The sequence below is a fragment of the Macaca nemestrina genome, chromosome 10 (genome assembly GCF_043159975.1).
Source record: "Macaca nemestrina isolate mMacNem1 chromosome 10, mMacNem.hap1, whole genome shotgun sequence".
In the NCBI taxonomy this organism is placed as follows: Eukaryota; Metazoa; Chordata; class Mammalia; order Primates; family Cercopithecidae; genus Macaca; species Macaca nemestrina.
In genome coordinates, this window is record NC_092134.1 from 101,310,871 (window position 1) to 101,329,041 (window position 18,171).

The following is an 18,171-nucleotide window of genomic DNA, read 5'->3' on the forward strand; positions in this document are numbered from 1 at the left end:
GAAAGACGATTTCACAGAAAACAAAGAAGTTTCTCAGAAAGCTTCTTTCTCTTTGTTATCGGAGGATATTTCCTTTGGCCCTATAGTCTTCAAAGGGATCCGAAATATCTGTTCTCAGATTCCACAGAAATAAGGCTAGCAAAGAGATCTACGAAACACAGATGTAACTCTGTGAGATGAATTCACAGAACACTAAGCAGTTTCTCAGAAAGCTTCTTTCCAGATTTCATCTGAGGATATTTCCTTTTTCACCATAGCCCTCTATGGGCTTCCAAATATCACATTGCCACTTCAACAAGAACCGTCTTAGCGAAAGGCTTCTTGAGGGGAAAGCTGTAACTCTGTGAGATGATTTCACAGAACACAAAGAAGTTTCTCAGAAAGCTTCTTTCTCTTTGTTATCGGAGGATATTTCCTTTGGCCCTATAGTCTTCAAAGGGATCCGAAATATCTGTTCTCATATTCCACAGAAATAAGGCTAGCAAAGAGATCTACGAAACACAGATGTAACTCTGTGAGATGAATTCACAGAACAATAAGCAGTTTCTCAGAAAGCTTCTTTCCAGATTTCATCTGAGGATATTTCCTTTTTCACCATAGCCCTCTATGGGCTTCCAAATATCACTTTGCCAATTCCACAAGAACTGTCTTAGCGAAAGGCTTCTTGAGGGGAAAGCTGTAACTCTGTAAGACGATTTCACAGAACACAAAGAAGTTTCTCAGAAAGCTTCTTTCTCTTTGTTATCGGAGGATATTTCCTTTGGCCCTATAGTCTTCAAAGGGATCCGAAATATCTGTTCTCAGATTCCACAGAAATAAGGCTGGCAAAGAGATCTACGGAACACAGATATAACTCTGTGAGATGAATTCACAGAACACTAAGCAGTTTCTCAGAAAGCTTCTTTCCAGATTTCATCTGAGGATATTTCCTTTTTCACCATAGCCCTCTATGGGCTTCCAAATATCACTTTGCCAATTCCACAAGAACTGTCTTAGCGAAAGGCTTCTTCAGGGGAAAGCTGCAACTCTGTGAGATGATTTCACAGAACACAAAGAAGTTTCTCAGAAAGCTTCTTTCTCTTTGTTATCGGAGGATATTTCCTTTGGCCCTATAGTCTTCAAAGGGATCCGAAATATCTGTTCTCAGATTCCACAGAAATAAGGCTAGCAAAGAGATCTACGGAACACAGATATAACTCTGTGAGAGGAATTCACAGAACACTAAGCAGTTTCTCAGAAAGCTTCTTTCCAGATTTCATCTGAGGATATTTCCTTTTTCACCATAGCCCTCTATGGGCTTCCAAATATCACTTTGCCAATTCCACAAGAACTGTCTTAGCGAAAGGCTTCTTCAGGGGAAAGCTGCAACTCTGTGAGATGATTTCACAGAACACAAAGAAGTTTCTCAGAAAGCTTCTTTCTCTTTGTTATCGGAGGATATTTCCTTTGGCCCTATAGTCTTCAAAGGGATCCGAAATATCTGTTCTCAGATTCCACAGAAATAAGGCTAGCAAAGAGATCTACGAAACACAGATGTAACTCTGTGAGATGAATTCACAGAACACTAAGCAGTTTCTCAGAAAGCTTCTTTCCAGATTTCATCTGAGGATATTTCCTTTTTCACCATAGCCCTCTATGGGCTTCCAAATATCACTTTGCCACTTCAACAAGAACCGTCTTAGCGAAAGGCTTCTTGAGGGGAAAGCTGTAACTCTGTGAGATGATTTCACAGAACACAAAGAAGTTTCTTAGAAAGCTTCTTTCTCTTTGTTATCGGAGGATATTTCCTTTGGCCCTATAGTCTTCAAAGGGATCCGAAATATCTGTTCTCAGATTCCACAGAAATAAGGCTAGCAAAGAGATCTACGAAACACAGATGTAACTCTGTGAGATGAATTCACAGAACACTAAGCAGTTTCTCAGAAAGCTTCTTTCCAGATTTCATCTGAGGATATTTCCTTTTTCACCATAGCCCTCTATGGGCTTCCAAATATCACTTTGCCAATTCCACAAGAACTGTCTTCGCGAAAGGCTTCTTGAGGGGAAAGCTGTAACTCTGTAAGACGATTTCACAGAAAACAAAGAAGGTTCTCAGAAAGCTTCTTTCTCTTTGTTATCGGAGGATATTTCCTTTGGCCCTATAGTCTTCAAAGGGATCCGAAATATCTGTTCTCAGATTCCACAGAAATAAGGCTAGCAAAGAGATCTACGAAACACAGATGTAACTCTGTGAGATGAATTCACAGAACACTAAGCAGTTTCTCAGAAAGCTTCTTTCCAGATTTCATCTGAGGATATTTCCTTTTTCACCATAGCCCTCTATGGGCTTCCAAATATCACTTTGCCAATTCCACAAGAACTGTCTTCGCGAAAGGCTTCTTGAGGGGAAAGCTGTAACTCTGTGAGATGATTTCACAGAACACAAAGAAGTTTCTCAGAAAGCTTCTTTCTCTTTGTTATCGGAGGATATTTCCTTTGGCCCTATAGTCTTCAAAGGGATCCGAAATATCTGATCTCAGATTCCACAGAAATAAGGCTAGCAAAGAGATCTACGAAACAAAGATGTAACTCTGTGAGATGAATTCACAGAACACTAAGCAGTTTCTCAGAAAGCTTCTTTCCAGATTTCATCTGAGGATATTTCCTTTTTCCCCATAGCCCTCTATGGGCTTCCAAATATCACTTTGCCACTACAACAAGAACCGTCTTAGCGAAAGGCTTCTTGAGGGGAAAGCTGTAACTCTGTGAGATGATTTCACAGAACACAAAGAAGTTTCTCAGAAAGCTTCTTTCTCTTTGTTATCGGAGGATATTTCCTTTGGCCCTATAGTCTTCAAAGGGATCCGAAATATCTGTTCTCAGATTCCACAGAAATAAGGCTAGCAAAGAGATCTACGAAACACAGATGTAACTCTGTGAGATGAATTCACAGAACACTAAGCAGTTTCTCAGAAAGCTTCTTTCCAGATTTCATCTGAGGATATTTCCTTTTTCACCATAGCCCTCTACGGGCTTCCAAATATCACTTTGCCAATTCCACAAGAACTGTCTTCGCGAAAGGCTTCTTGAGGGGAAAGCTGTAACTCTGTAAGACGATTTCACAGAAAACAAAGAAGGTTCTCAGAAAGCTTCTTTCTCTTTGTTATCGGAGGATATTTCCTTTGGCCCTATAGTCTTCAAAGGGATCCGAAATATCTGTTCTCAGATTCCACAGAAATAAGGCTAGCAAAGAGATCTACGAAACACAGATGTAACTCTGTGAGATGAATTCACAGAACACTAAGCAGTTTCTCAGAAAGCTTCTTTCCAGATTTCATCTGAGGATATTTCCTTTTTCACCATAGCCCTCTATGGGCTTCCAAATATCACTTTGCCAATTCCACAAGAACTGTCTTCGCGAAAGGCTTCTTGAGGGGAAAGCTGTAACTCTGTGAGATGATTTCACAGAACACAAAGAAGTTTCTCAGAAAGCTTCTTTCTCTTTGTTATCGGAGGATATTTCCTATGGCCCTATAGTCTTCAAAGGGATCGGAAATATCTGTTCTCAGATTCCACAGAAATAAGGCTAGCAAAGAGATCTACGAAACACAGATGTAACTCTGTGAGATGAATTCACAGAACACTAAGCAGTTTCTCAGAAAGCTTCTTTCCAGATTTCATCTGAGGATATTTCCTTTTTCACCATAGCCCTCTATGGGCTTCCAAATATCACTTTGCCAATTCCACAAGAACTGTCTTAGCGAAAGGCTTCTTGAGGGGAAAGCTGTAACTGTGTGAGATGATTTCACAGAACACAAAGAAGTTTCTCAGGAAGCTTCTTTCTCTTTGTTATCGGAGGATATTTCCTTTGGCCCTATAGTCTTCAAAAGGATCCGAAATATCTGTTCTCAGATTCCACAGAAATAAGGCTAGCAAAGAGATCTACGAAACACAGATGTAACTCTGTGAGATGAATTCACAGAACACTAAGCAGTTTCTCAGAAAGCTTCTTTCCAGATTTCATCGGAGGATATTTCCTTTTTCACCATAGCCCTCTATGGGCTTCCAAATATCACTTTGCCAATTCCACAAGAACTGTCTTAGCGAAAGGCTTCTTCAGGGGAAAGCTGTAACTCTGTAAGATGATTTCACAGAACACAAAGAAGTTTCTCAGAAAGCTTCTTTCTCTTTGTTATCGGAGGATATTTCCTTTGGCCCTATAGTCTTCAAAGGGATCCGAAATATCTGTTCTCAGATTCCACAGAAATAAGGCCAGCAAAGAGATCTACAAAGCACAGATGTAACTCTGTGACAAAGCTTCACAGAACACTAAGCAGTTTCTCAGAAAGTTTCTTTCCAGATTTCATCTGAAGATATTTCCTTTTTCACCATAGCCCTCTGTGGGCTTCCAAATATCACTTTGCCAATTTCACAAGAACTGTCTAAGCGAAAGGCTTCTTGAGGGGAAAGCTATAACTCTGTGAGATGAATTCACAGAACACAAAGAAGTTTCTCAGAAAGCTTCTTTCTTTTTGTTAGCGCAGGATATTTCCTTTGGCCCTATAGTCTTCAAAGGGATCCGAAATATCTGTTCTCAGATTCCACAGAAATAAGGCTAACAAAGAGATCTACGAAACACAGATGTAACTCTGTGAGATGAATTCACAGAACACTAAGCAGTTTCTCAGAAAGCTTCTTTCCAGATTTCATCTGAGGATATTTCCTTTTTCACCATAGCCCTCTATTGGCTTCCAAATATCACTTTGCCAATTCCACAAGAACTGTCTTAGCGAAAGGCTTCTTGAGGGGAAAGCTGTAACTCTGTAAGACGATTTCACAGAAGACAAAGAAGTTTCTCAGAAAGCTTCTTTCTCTTTGTTATCGGAGGATATTTCCTTTGGCCCTATAGTCTTCAAAGGGATCCGAAATATCTGTTCTCAGATTCCACAGAAATAAGGCTAGCAAAGAGATCTACGAAACACAGATGTAACTCTGTGAGATGAATTCACAGAACACTAAGCAGTTTCTCAGAAAGCTTCTTTCCAGATTTCATCTGAGGATATTTCCTTTTTCACCATAGCCCTCTATGGGCTTCCAAATATCACTTTGCCACTTCAACAAGAACCGTCTTAGCAAAGGCTTCTTGAGGGGAAAGCTGTAACTCTGTGAGATGATTTCACAGAACACAAAGAAGTTTCTCAGAAAGCTTCTTTCTCTTTGTTATCGGAGGATATTTCCTTTGGCCCTATAGTCTTCAAAGGGATCCGAAATATCTGTTCTCAGATTCCACAGAAATAAGGCTAGCAAAGAGATCTACGAAACACAGATGTAACTCTGTGAGATGAATTCACAGAACAATAAGCAGTTTCTCAGAAAGCTTCTTTCCAGATTTCATCTGAGGATATTTCCTTTTTCACCATAGCCCTCTATGGGCTTCCAAATATCACTTTGCCAATTCCACAAGAACTGTCTTAGCGAAAGGCTTCTTGAGGGGAAAGCTGTAACTCTGTAAGACGATTTCACAGAACACAAAGAAGTTTCTCAGAAAGCTTCTTTCTCTTTGTTATCGGAGGATATTTCCTTTGGCCCTATAGTCTTCAAAGGGATCCGAAATATCTGTTCTCAGATTCCACAGAAATAAGGCTAGCAAAGAGATCTACGGAACACAGATATAACTCTGTGAGATGAATTCACAGAACACTAAGCAGTTTCTCAGAAAGCTTCTTTCCAGACTTCATCTGAGGATATTTCCTTTTTCACCATAGCCCTCTATGGGCTTCCAAATATCACTTTGCCAATTCCACAAGAACTGTCTTAGCGAAAGGCTTCTTCAGGGGAAAGCTGCAACTCTGTGAGATGATTTCACAGAACACAAAGAAGTTTCTCAGAAAGCTTCTTTCTCTTTGTTATCGGAGGATATTTCCTTTGGCCCTATAGTCTTCAAAGGGATCCGAAATATCTGTTCTCAGATTCCACAGAAATAAGGCTAGCAAAGAGATCTACGGAACACAGATATAACTCTGTGAGAGGAATTCACAGAACACTAAGCAGTTTCTCAGAAAGCTTCTTTCCAGATTTCATCTGAGGATATTTCCTTTTTCACCATAGCCCTCTATGGGCTTCCAAATATCACTTTGCCAATTCCACAAGAACTGTCTTAGCGAAAGGCTTCTTCAGGGGAAAGCTGCAACTCTGTGAGATGATTTCACAGAACACAAAGAAGTTTCTCAGAAAGCTTCTTTCTCTTTGTTATCGGAGGATATTTCCTTTGGCCTTATAGTCTTCAAAGGGATCCGAAATATCTGTTCTCAGATTCCACAGAAATAAGGCTAGCAAAGAGATCTACGAAACACAGATGTAACTCTGTGAGATGAATTCACAGAACACTAAGCAGTTTCTCAGAAAGCTTCTTTCCAGATTTCATCTGAGGATATTTCCTTTTTCACCATAGCCCTCTATGGGCTTCCAAATATCACTTTGCCACTTCAACAAGAACCGTCTTAGCGAAAGGCTTCTTGAGGGGAAAGCTGTAACTCTGTGAGATGATTTCACAGAACACAAAGAAGTTTCTCAGAAAGCTTCTTTCTCTTTGTTATCGGAGGATATTTCCTTTGGCCCTATAGTCTTCAAAGGGATCCGAAATATCTGTTCTCAGATTCCACAGAAATAAGGCTAGCAAAGAGATCTACGAAACACAGATGTAACTCTGTGAGATGAATTCACAGAACACTAAGCAGTTTCTCAGAAAGCTTCTTTCCAGATTTCATCTGAGGATATTTCCTTTTTCACCATAGCCCTCTATGGGCTTCCAAATATCACTTTGCCAATTCCACAAGAACTGTCTTCGCGAAAGGCTTCTTGAGGGGAAAGCTGTAACTCTGTAAGACGATTTCACAGAAAACAAAGAAGGTTCTCAGAAAGCTTCTTTCTCTTTGTTATCGGAGGATATTTCCTTTGGCCCTATAGTCTTCAAAGGGATCCGAAATATCTGTTCTCAGATTCCACAGAAATAAGGCTAGCAAAGAGATCTACGAAACACAGATGTAACTCTGTGAGATGAATTCACAGAACACTAAGCAGTTTCTCAGAAAGCTTCTTTCCAGATTTCATCTGAGGATATTTCCTTTTTCACCATAGCCCTCTATGGGCTTCCAAATATCACTTTGCCAATTCCACAAGAACTGTCTTCGCGAAAGGCTTCTTGAGGGGAAAGCTGTAACTCTGTGAGATGATTTCACAGAACACAAAGAAGTTTCTCAGAAAGCTTCTTTCTCTTTGTTATCGGAGGATATTTCCTTTGGCCCTATAGTCTTCAAAGGGATCCGAAATATCTGTTCTCAGATTCCACAGAAATAAGGCTAGCAAAGAGATCTACGAAACAAAGATGTAACTCTGTGAGATGAATTCACAGAACACTAAGCAGTTTCTCAGAAAGCTTCTTTCCAGATTTCATCTGAGGATATTTCCTTTTTCCCCATAGCCCTCTATGGGCTTCCAAATATCACTTTGCCACTACAACAAGAACCGTCTTAGCGAAAGGCTTCTTGAGGGGAAAGCTGTAACTCTGTGAGATGATTTCACAGAACACAAAGAAGTTTCTCAGAAAGCTTCTTTCTCTTTGTTATCGGAGGATATTTCCTTTGGCCCTATAGTCTTCAAAGGGATCCGAAATATCTGTTCTCAGATTCCACAGAAATAAGGCTAGCAAAGAGATCTACGAAACACAGATGTAACTCTGTGAGATGAATTCACAGAACACTAAGCAGTTTCTCAGAAAGCTTCTTTCCAGATTTCATCTGAGGATATTTCCTTTTTCACCATAGCCCTCTATGGGCTTCCAAATATCACTTTGCCAATTCCACAAGAACTGTCTTCGCGAAAGGCTTCTTGAGGGGAAAGCTGTAACTCTGTGAGATGATTTCACAGAACACAAAGAAGTTTCTCAGAAAGCTTCTTTCTCTTTGTTATCGGAGGATATTTCCTTTGGCCCTATAGTCTTCAAAGGGATCCGAAATATCTGTTCTCAGATTCCACAGAAATAAGGCTAGCAAAGAGATCTACGAAACACAGATGTAACTCTGTGAGATGAATTCACAGAACACTAAGCAGTTTCTCAGAAAGCTTCTTTCCAGATTTCATCTGAGGATATTTCCTTTTTCACCATAGCCCTCTATGGGCTTCCAAATATCACTTTGCCAATTCCACAAGAACTCTCTTAGCGAAAGGCTTCTTGAGGGGAAAGCTGTAACTCTGAAAGACGATTTCACAGAAAACAAAGAAGTTTCTCAGAAAGCTTCTTTCTCTTTGTTATCGGAGGATATTTCCTTTGGCCCTATAGTCTTCAAAGGGATCCGAAATATCTGTTCTCAGATTCCACAGAAATAAGGCTAGCAAAGAGATCTACGAAACACAGATGTAACTCTGTGAGATGAATTCACAGAACACTAAGCAGTTTCTCAGAAAGCTTCTTTCCAGATTTCATCTGAGGATATTTCCTTTTTCACCATAGCCCTCTATGGGCTTCCAAATATCACATTGCCACTTCAACAAGAACCGTCTTAGCGAAAGGCTTCTTGAGGGGAAAGCTGTAACTCTGTGAGATGATTTCACAGAACACAAAGAAGTTTCTCAGAAAGCTTCTTTCTCTTTGTTATCGGAGGATATTTCCTTTGGCCCTATAGTCTTCAAAGGGATCCGAAATATCTGTTCTCATATTCCACAGAAATAAGGCTAGCAAAGAGATCTACGAAACACAGATGTAACTCTGTGAGATGAATTCACAGAACAATAAGCAGTTTCTCAGAAAGCTTCTTTCCAGATTTCATCTGAGGATATTTCCTTTTTCACCATAGCCCTCTATGGGCTTCCAAATATCACTTTGACAATTCCACAAGAACTGTCTTAGCGAAAGGCTTCTTGAGGGGAAAGCTGTAACTCTGTAAGACGATTTCACAGAACACAAAGAAGTTTCTCAGAAAGCTTCTTTCTCTTTGTTATCGGAGGATATTTCCTTTGGCCCTATAGTCTTCAAAGGGATCCGAAATATCTGTTCTCAGATTCCACAGAAATAAGGCTAGCAAAGAGATCTACGGAACACAGATATAACTCTGTGAGATGAATTCACAGAACACTAAGCAGTTTCTCAGAAAGCTTCTTTCCAGATTTCATCTGAGGATATTTCCTTTTTCACCATAGCCCTCTATGGGCTTCCAAATATCACTTTGCCAATTCCACAAGAACTGTCTTAGCGAAAGGCTTCTTCAGGGGAAAGCTGCAACTCTGTGAGATGATTTCACAGAACACAAAGAAGTTTCTCAGAAAGCTTCTTTCTCTTTGTTATCGGAGGACATTTCCTTTGGCCCTATAGTCTTCAAAGGGATCCGAAATATCTGTTCTCAGATTCCACAGAAATAAGGCTAGCAAAGAGATCTACGGAACACAGATATAACTCTGTGAGAGGAATTCACAGAACACTAAGCAGTTTCTCAGAAAGCTTCTTTCCAGATTTCATCTGAGGATATTTCCTTTTTCACCATAGCCCTCTATGGGCTTCCAAATATCACTTTGCCAATTCCACAAGAACTGTCTTAGCGAAAGGCTTCTTCAGGGGAAAGCTGCAACTCTGTGAGATGATTTCACAGAACACAAAGAAGTTTCTCAGAAAGCTTCTTTCTCTTTGTTATCGGAGGATATTTCCTTTGGCCCTATAGTCTTCAAAGGGATCCGAAATATCTGTTCTCAGATTCCACAGAAATAAGGCTAGCAAAGAGATCTACGAAACACAGATGTAACTCTGTGAGATGAATTCACAGAACACTAAGCAGTTTCTCAGAAAGCTTCTTTCCAGATTTCATCTGAGGATATTTCCTTTTTCACCATAGCCCTCTATGGGCTTCCAAATATCACTTTGCCACTTCAACAAGAACCGTCTTAGCGAAAGGCTTCTTGAGGGGAAAGCTGTAACTCTGTGAGATGATTTCACAGAACACAAAGAAGTTTCTCAGAAAGCTTCTTTCTCTTTGTTATCGGAGGATATTTCCTTTGGCCCTATAGTCTTCAAAGGGATCCGAAATATCTGTTCTCAGATTCCACAGAAATAAGGCTAGCAAAGAGATCTACGAAACACAGATGTAACTCTGTGAGATGAATTCACAGAACACTAAGCAGTTTCTCAGAAAGCTTCTTTCCAGATTTCATCTGAGGATATTTCCTTTTTCACCATAGCCCTCTATGGGCTTCCAAATATCACTTTGCCAATTCCACAAGAACTGTCTTCGCGAAAGGCTTCTTGAGGGGAAAGCTGTAACTCTGTGAGATGATTTCACAGAACACAAAGAAGTTTCTCAGAAAGCTTCTTTCTCTTTGTTATCGGAGGATATTTCCTTTGGCCCTATAGTCTTCAAAGGGATCCGAAATATCTGTTCTCAGATTCCACAGAAATAAGGCTAGCAAAGAGATCTACGAAACAAAGATGTAACTCTGTGAGATGAATTCACAGAACACTAAGCAGTTTCTCAGAAAGCTTCTTTCCAGATTTCATCTGAGGATATTTCCTTTTTCCCCATAGCCCTCTATGGGCTTCCAAATATCACTTTGCCACTACAACAAGAACCGTCTTAGCGAAAGGCTTCTTGAGGGGAAAGCTGTAACTCTGTGAGATGATTTCACAGAACACAAAGAAGTTTCTCAGAAAGCTTCTTTCTCTTTGTTATCGGAGGATATTTCCTTTGGCCCTATAGTCTTCAAAGGGATCCGAAATATCTGTTCTCAGATTCCACAGAAATAAGGCTAGCAAAGAGATCTACGAAACACAGATGTAACTCTGTGAGATGAATTCACAGAACACTAAGCAGTTTCTCAGAAAGCTTCTTTCCAGATTTCATCTGAGGATATTTCCTTTTTCACCATAGCCCTCTATGGGCTTCCAAATATCACTTTGCCAATTCCACAAGAACTGTCTTCGCGAAAGGCTTCTTGAGGGGAAAGCTGTAACTCTGTGAGATGATTTCACAGAACACAAAGAAGTTTCTCAGAAAGCTTCTTTCTCTTTGTTATCGGAGGATATTTCCTTTGGCCCTATAGTCTTCAAAGGGATCCGAAATATCTGTTCTCAGATTCCACAGAAATAAGGCTAGCAAAGAGATCTACGAAACACAGATGTAACTCTGTGAGATGAATTCACAGAACACTAAGCAGTTTCTCAGAAAGCTTCTTTCCAGATTTCATCTGAGGATATTTCCTTTTTCACCATAGCCCTCTATGGGCTTCCAAATATCACTTTGCCAATTCCACAAGAACTCTCTTAGCGAAAGGCTTCTTGAGGGGAAAGCTGTAACTCTGAAAGACGATTTCACAGAACACAAAGAAGTTTCTCAGAAAGCTTCTTTCTCTTTGTTATCGGAGGATATTTCCTTTGGCCCTATAGTCTTCAAAGGGATCCGAAATATCTGTTCTCAGATTCCACAGAAATAAGGCTAGCAAAGAGATCTACGAAACACAGATGTAACTCTGTGAGATGAATTCACAGAACACTAAGCAGTTTCTCAGAAAGCTTCTTTCCAGATTTCATCTGAGGATATTTCCTTTTTCACCATAGCCCTCTATGGGCTTCCAAATATCACATTGCCACTTCAACAAGAACCGTCTTAGCGAAAGGCTTCTTGAGGGGAAAGCTGTAACTCTGTGAGATGATTTCACAGAACACAAAGAAGTTTCTCAGAAAGCTTCTTTCTCTTTGTTATCGGAGGATATTTCCTTTGGCCCTATAGTCTTCAAAGGGATCCGAAATATCTGTTCTCATATTCCACAGAAATAAGGATAGCAAAGAGATCTACGAAACACAGATGTAACTCTGTGAGATGAATTCACAGAACAATAAGCAGTTTCTCAGAAAGCTTCTTTCCAGATTTCATCTGAGGATATTTCCTTTTTCACCATAGCCCTCTATGGGCTTCCAAATATCACTTTGCCAATTCCACAAGAACTGTCTTAGCGAAAGGCTTCTTGAGGGGAAAGCTGTAACTCTGTAAGACGATTTCACAGAACACAAAGAAGTTTCTCAGAAAGCTTCTTTCTCTTTGTTATCGGAGGATATTTCCTTTGGCCCTATAGTCTTCAAAGGGATCCGAAATATCTGTTCTCAGATTCCACAGAAATAAGGCTAGCAAAGAGATCTACGGAACACAGATATAACTCTGTGAGATGAATTCACAGAACACTAAGCAGTTTCTCAGAAAGCTTCTTTCCAGATTTCATCTGAGGATATTTCCTTTTTCACCATAGCCCTCTATGGGCTTCCAAATATCACTTTGCCAATTCCACAAGAACTGTCTTAGCGAAAGGCTTCTTCAGGGGAAAGCTGCAACTCTGTGAGATGATTTCACAGAACACAAAGAAGTTTCTCAGAAAGCTTCTTTCTCTTTGTTATCGGAGGATATTTCCTTTGGCCCTATAGTCTTCAAAGGGATCCGAAATATCTGTTCTCAGATTCCACAGAAATAAGGCTAGCAAAGAGATCTACGGAACACAGATATAACTCTGTGAGAGGAATTCACAGAACACTAAGCAGTTTCTCAGAAAGCTTCTTTCCAGATTTCATCTGAGGATATTTCCTTTTTCACCATAGCCCTCTATGGGCTTCCAAATATCACTTTGCCAATTCCACAAGAACTGTCTTAGCGAAAGGCTTCTTCAGGGGAAAGCTGCAACTCTGTGAGATGATTTCACAGAACACAAAGAAGTTTCTCAGAAAGCTTCTTTCTCTTTGTTATCGGAGGATATTTCCTTTGGCCCTATAGTCTTCAAAGGGATCCGAAATATCTGTTCTCAGATTCCACAGAAATAAGGCTAGCAAAGAGATCTACGAAACACAGATGTAACTCTGTGAGATGAATTCACAGAACACTAAGCAGTTTCTCAGAAAGCTTCTTTCCAGATTTCATCTGAGGATATTTCCTTTTTCACCATAGCCCTCTATGGGCTTCCAAATATCACTTTGCCACTTCAACAAGAACCGTCTTAGCGAAAGGCTTCTTGAGGGGAAAGCTGTAACTCTGTGAGATGATTTCACAGAAAACAAAGAAGGTTCTCAGAAAGCTTCTTTCTCTTTGTTATCGGAGGATATTTCCTTTGGCCCTATAGTCTTCAAAGGGATCCGAAATATCTGTTCTCAGATTCCACAGAAATAAGGCTAGCAAAGAGATCTACGAAACACAGATGTAACTCTGTGAGATGAATTCACAGAACACTAAGCAGTTTCTCAGAAAGCTTCTTTCCAGATTTCATCTGTGGATATTTCCTTTTTCACCATAGCCCTCTATGGGCTTCCAAATATCACTTTGCCAATTCCACAAGAACTGTCTTCGCGAAAGGCTTCTTGAGGGGAAAGCTGTAACTCTGTGAGGTGATTTCACAGAACACAAAGAAGTTTCTCAGAAAGCTTCTTTCTCTTTGTTATCGGAGGATATTTCCTTTGGCCCTATAGTCTTCAAAGGGATCCGAAATATCTGTTCTCAGATTCCACAGAAATAAGGCTAGCAAAGAGATCTACGAAACAAAGATGTAACTCTGTGAGATGAATTCACAGAACACTAAGCAGTTTCTCAGAAAGCTTCTTTCCAGATTTCATCTGAGGATATTTCCTTTTTCCCCATAGCCCTCTATGGGCTTCCAAATATCACTTTGCCACTACAACAAGAACCGTCTTAGCGAAAGGCTTCTTGAGGGGAAAGCTGTAACTCTGAAAGACGATTTCACAGAAAACAAAGAAGTTTCTCAGAAAGCTTCTTTCTCTTTGTTATCGGAGGATATTTCCTTTGGCCCTATAGTCTTCAAAGGGATCCGAAATATCTGTTCTCAGATTCCACAGAAATAAGGCTAGCAAAGAGATCTACGAAACACAGATGTAACTCTGTGAGATGAATTCACAGAACACTAAGCAGTTTCTCAGAAAGCTTCTTTCCAGATTTCATCTGAGGATATTTCCTTTTTCACCATAGCCCTCTATGGGCTTCCAAATATCACATTGCCACTTCAACAAGAACCGTCTTAGCGAAAGGCTTCTTGAGGGGAAAGCTGTAACTCTGTGAGATGATTTCACAGAACACAAAGAAGTTTCTCAGAAAGCTTCTTTCTCTTTGTTATCGGAGGATATTTCCTTTGGCCCTATAGTCTTCAAAGGGATCCGAAATATCTGTTCTCAGATTCCACAGAAATAAGGCTAGCAAAGAGATCTACGAAACACAGATGTAACTCTGTGAGATGAATTCACAGAACACTAAGCAGTTTCTCAGAAAGCTTCTTTCCAGATTTCATCTGAGGATATTTCCTTTTTCACCATAGCCCTCTATGGGCTTCCAAATATCACTTTGCCAATTCCACAAGAACTGTCTTCGCGAAAGGCTTCTTGAGGGGAAAGCTGTAACTCTGTAAGACGATTTCACAGAAAACAAAGAAGTTTCTCAGAAAGCTTCTTTCTCTTTGTTATCGGAGGATATTTCCTTTGGCCGTATAGTCTTCAAAGGGATCCGAAATATCTGTTCTCAGATTCCACAGAAATAAGGCTAGCAAAGAGATCTACGAAATACAGATGTAACTCTGTGAGATGAATTCACAGAACACTAAGCAGTTTCTCTGAAAGTTTCTTTCCAGATTTCATCTGAGGATATTTCCTTTTTCACCATAGCCCTCTACGGGCTTCCAAATATCACTTTGCCAATTCCACAAGAACTGTATTAGCGAAAGGCTTCTTGAGGGGAAAGCTGTAACTCTGTGAGATGATTTCACAGAACACAAAGAAGTTTCTCAGAAAGCTTCTTTCTCTTTGTTATCGGAGGATATTTCCTTTGGCCCTATAGTCTTCAAAGGGATCCGAAATATCTGTTCTCAGATTCCACAGAAATAAGGCTAGCAAAGAGATCTACGAAACACAGATGTAACTCTGTGAGATGAATTCACAGAACACTAAGCAGTTTCTCAGAAAGCTTCTTTCCAGATTTCATCTGAGGATATTTCCTTTTTCACCATAGCCCTCTATGGGCTTCCAAATATCACTTTGCCAATTCCACAAGAACTCTCTTAGCGAAAGGCTTCTTGAGGGGAAAGCTGTAACTCTGTAAGATGATTTCACAGAAAACAAAGAAGTTTCTCAGAAAGCTTCTTTCTCTTTGTTATCGGAAGATATTTCCTTTGGCCCTATAGTCTTCAAAGGGATCCGAAATATCTGTTCTCAGATTCCACAGAAATAAGGCTAGCAAAGAGATCTACGAAACACAGATGTAACTCTGTGAGATGAATTCACAGAACACTAAGCAGTTTCTCAGAAAGCTTCTTTCCAGATTTCATCTGAGGATATTTCCTTTTTCACCATAGCCCTCTATGGGCTTCCAAATATCACTTTGCCAATTCCACAAGAACTGTCTTCGCGAAAGGCTTCTTGAGGGGAAAGCTGTAACTCTGTGAGATGATTTCACAGAACACAAAGAAGTTTCTCAGAAAGCTTCTTTCTCTTTGTTATCGGAGGATATTTCCTTTGGCCCTATAGTCTTCAAAGGGATCCGAAATATCTGTTCTCAGATTCCACAGAAATAAGGCTAGCAAAGAGATCTACGAAACAAAGATGTAACTCTGTGAGATGAATTCACAGAACACTAAGCAGTTTCTCAGAAAGCTTCTTTCCAGATTTCATCTGAGGATATTTCCTTTTTCCCCATAGCCCTCTATGGGCTTCCAAATATCACTTTGCCACTACAACAAGAACCGTCTTAGCGAAAGGCTTCTTGAGGGGAAAGCTGTAACTCTGTGAGATGATTTCACAGAACACAAAGAAGTTTCTCAGAAAGCTTCTTTCTCTTTGTTATCGGAGGATATTTCCTTTGGCCCTATAGTCTTCAAAGGGATCCGAAATATCTGTTCTCAGATTCCACAGAAATAAGGCTAGCAAAGAGATCTACGAAACACAGATGTAACTCTGTGAGATGAATTCACAGAACACTAAGCAGTTTCTCAGAAAGCTTCTTTCCAGATTTCATCTGAGGATATTTCCTTTTTCACCATAGCCCTCTATGGGCTTCCAAATATCACTTTGCCAATTCCACAAGAACTGTCTTCGCGAAAGGCTTCTTGAGGGGAAAGCTGTAACTCTGTGAGATGATTTCACAGAACACAAAGAAGTTTCTCAGAAAGCTTCTTTCTCTTTGTTATCGGAGGATATTTCCTTTGGCCCTATAGTCTTCAAAGGGATCCGAAATATCTGTTCTCAGATTCCACAGAAATAAGGCTAGCAAAGAGATCTACGAAACACAGATGTAACTCTGTGAGATGAATTCACAGAACACTAAGCAGTTTCTCAGAAAGCTTCTTTCCAGATTTCATCTGAGGATATTTCCTTTTTCACCATAGCCCTCTATGGGCTTCCAAATATCACTTTGCCAATTCCACAAGAACTCTCTTAGCGAAAGGCTTCTTGAGGGGAAAGCTGTAACTCTGAAAGACGATTTCACAGAAAACAAAGAAGTTTCTCAGAAAGCTTCTTTCTCTTTGTTATCGGAGGATATTTCCTTTGGCCCTATAGTCTTCAAAGGGATCCGAAATATCTGTTCTCAGATTCCACAGAAATAAGGCTAGCAAAGAGATCTACGAAACACAGATGTAACTCTGTGAGATGAATTCACAGAACACTAAGCAGTTTCTCAGAAAGCTTCTTTCCAGATTTCATCTGAGGATATTTCCTTTTTCACCATAGCCCTCTATGGGCTTCCAAATATCACATTGCCACTTCAACAAGAACCGTCTTAGCGAAAGGCTTCTTGAGGGGAAAGCTGTAACTCTGTGAGATGATTTCACAGAACACAAAGAAGTTTCTCAGAAAGCTTCTTTCTCTTTGTTATCGGAGGATATTTCCTTTGGCCCTATAGTCTTCAAAGGGATCCGAAATATCTGTTCTCATATTCCACAGAAATAAGGCTAGCAAAGAGATCTACGAAACACAGATGTAACTCTGTGAGATGAATTCACAGAACAATAAGCAGTTTCTCAGAAAGCTTCTTTCCAGATTTCATCTGAGGATATTTCCTTTTTCACCATAGCCCTCTATGGGCTTCCAAATATCACTTTGACAATTCCACAAGAACTGTCTTAGCGAAAGGCTTCTTGAGGGGAAAGCTGTAACTCTGTAAGACGATTTCACAGAACACAAAGAAGTTTCTCAGAAAGCTTCTTTCTCTTTGTTATCGGAGGATATTTCCTTTGGCCCTATAGTCTTCAAAGGGATCCGAAATATCTGTTCTCAGATTCCACAGAAATAAGGCTAGCAAAGAGATCTACGGAACACAGATATAACTCTGTGAGATGAATTCACAGAACACTAAGCAGTTTCTCAGAAAGCTTCTTTCCAGATTTCATCTGAGGATATTTCCTTTTTCACCATAGCCCTCTATGGGCTTCCAAATATCACTTTGCCAATTCCACAAGAACTGTCTTAGCGAAAGGCTTCTTCAGGGGAAAGCTGCAACTCTGTGAGATGATTTCACAGAACACAAAGAAGTTTCTCAGAAAGCTTCTTTCTCTTTGTTATCGGAGGATATTTCCTTTGGCCCTATAGTCTTCAAAGGGATCCGAAATATCTGTTCTCAGATTCCACAGAAATAAGGCTAGCAAAGAGATCTACGGAACACAGATATAACTCTGTGAGAGGAATTCACAGAACACTAAGCAGTTTCTCAGAAAGCTTCTTTCCAGATTTCATCTGAGGATATTTCCTTTTTCACCATAGCCCTCTATGGGCTTCCAAATATCACTTTGCCAATTCCACAAGAACTGTCTTAGCGAAAGGCTTCTTCAGGGGAAAGCTGCAACTCTGTGAGATGATTTCACAGAACACAAAGAAGTTTCTCAGAAAGCTTCTTTCTCTTTGTTATCGGAGGATATTTCCTTTGGCCCTATAGTCTTCAAAGGGATCCGAAATATCTGTTCTCAGATTCCACAGAAATAAGGCTAGCAAAGAGATCTACGAAACACAGATGTAACTCTGTGAGATGAATTCACAGAACACTAAGCAGTTTCTCAGAAAGCTTCTTTCCAGATTTCATCTGAGGATATTTCCTTTTTCACCATAGCCCTCTATGGGCTTCCAAATATCACTTTGCCACTTCAACAAGAACCGTCTTAGCGAAAGGCTTCTTGAGGGGAAAGCTG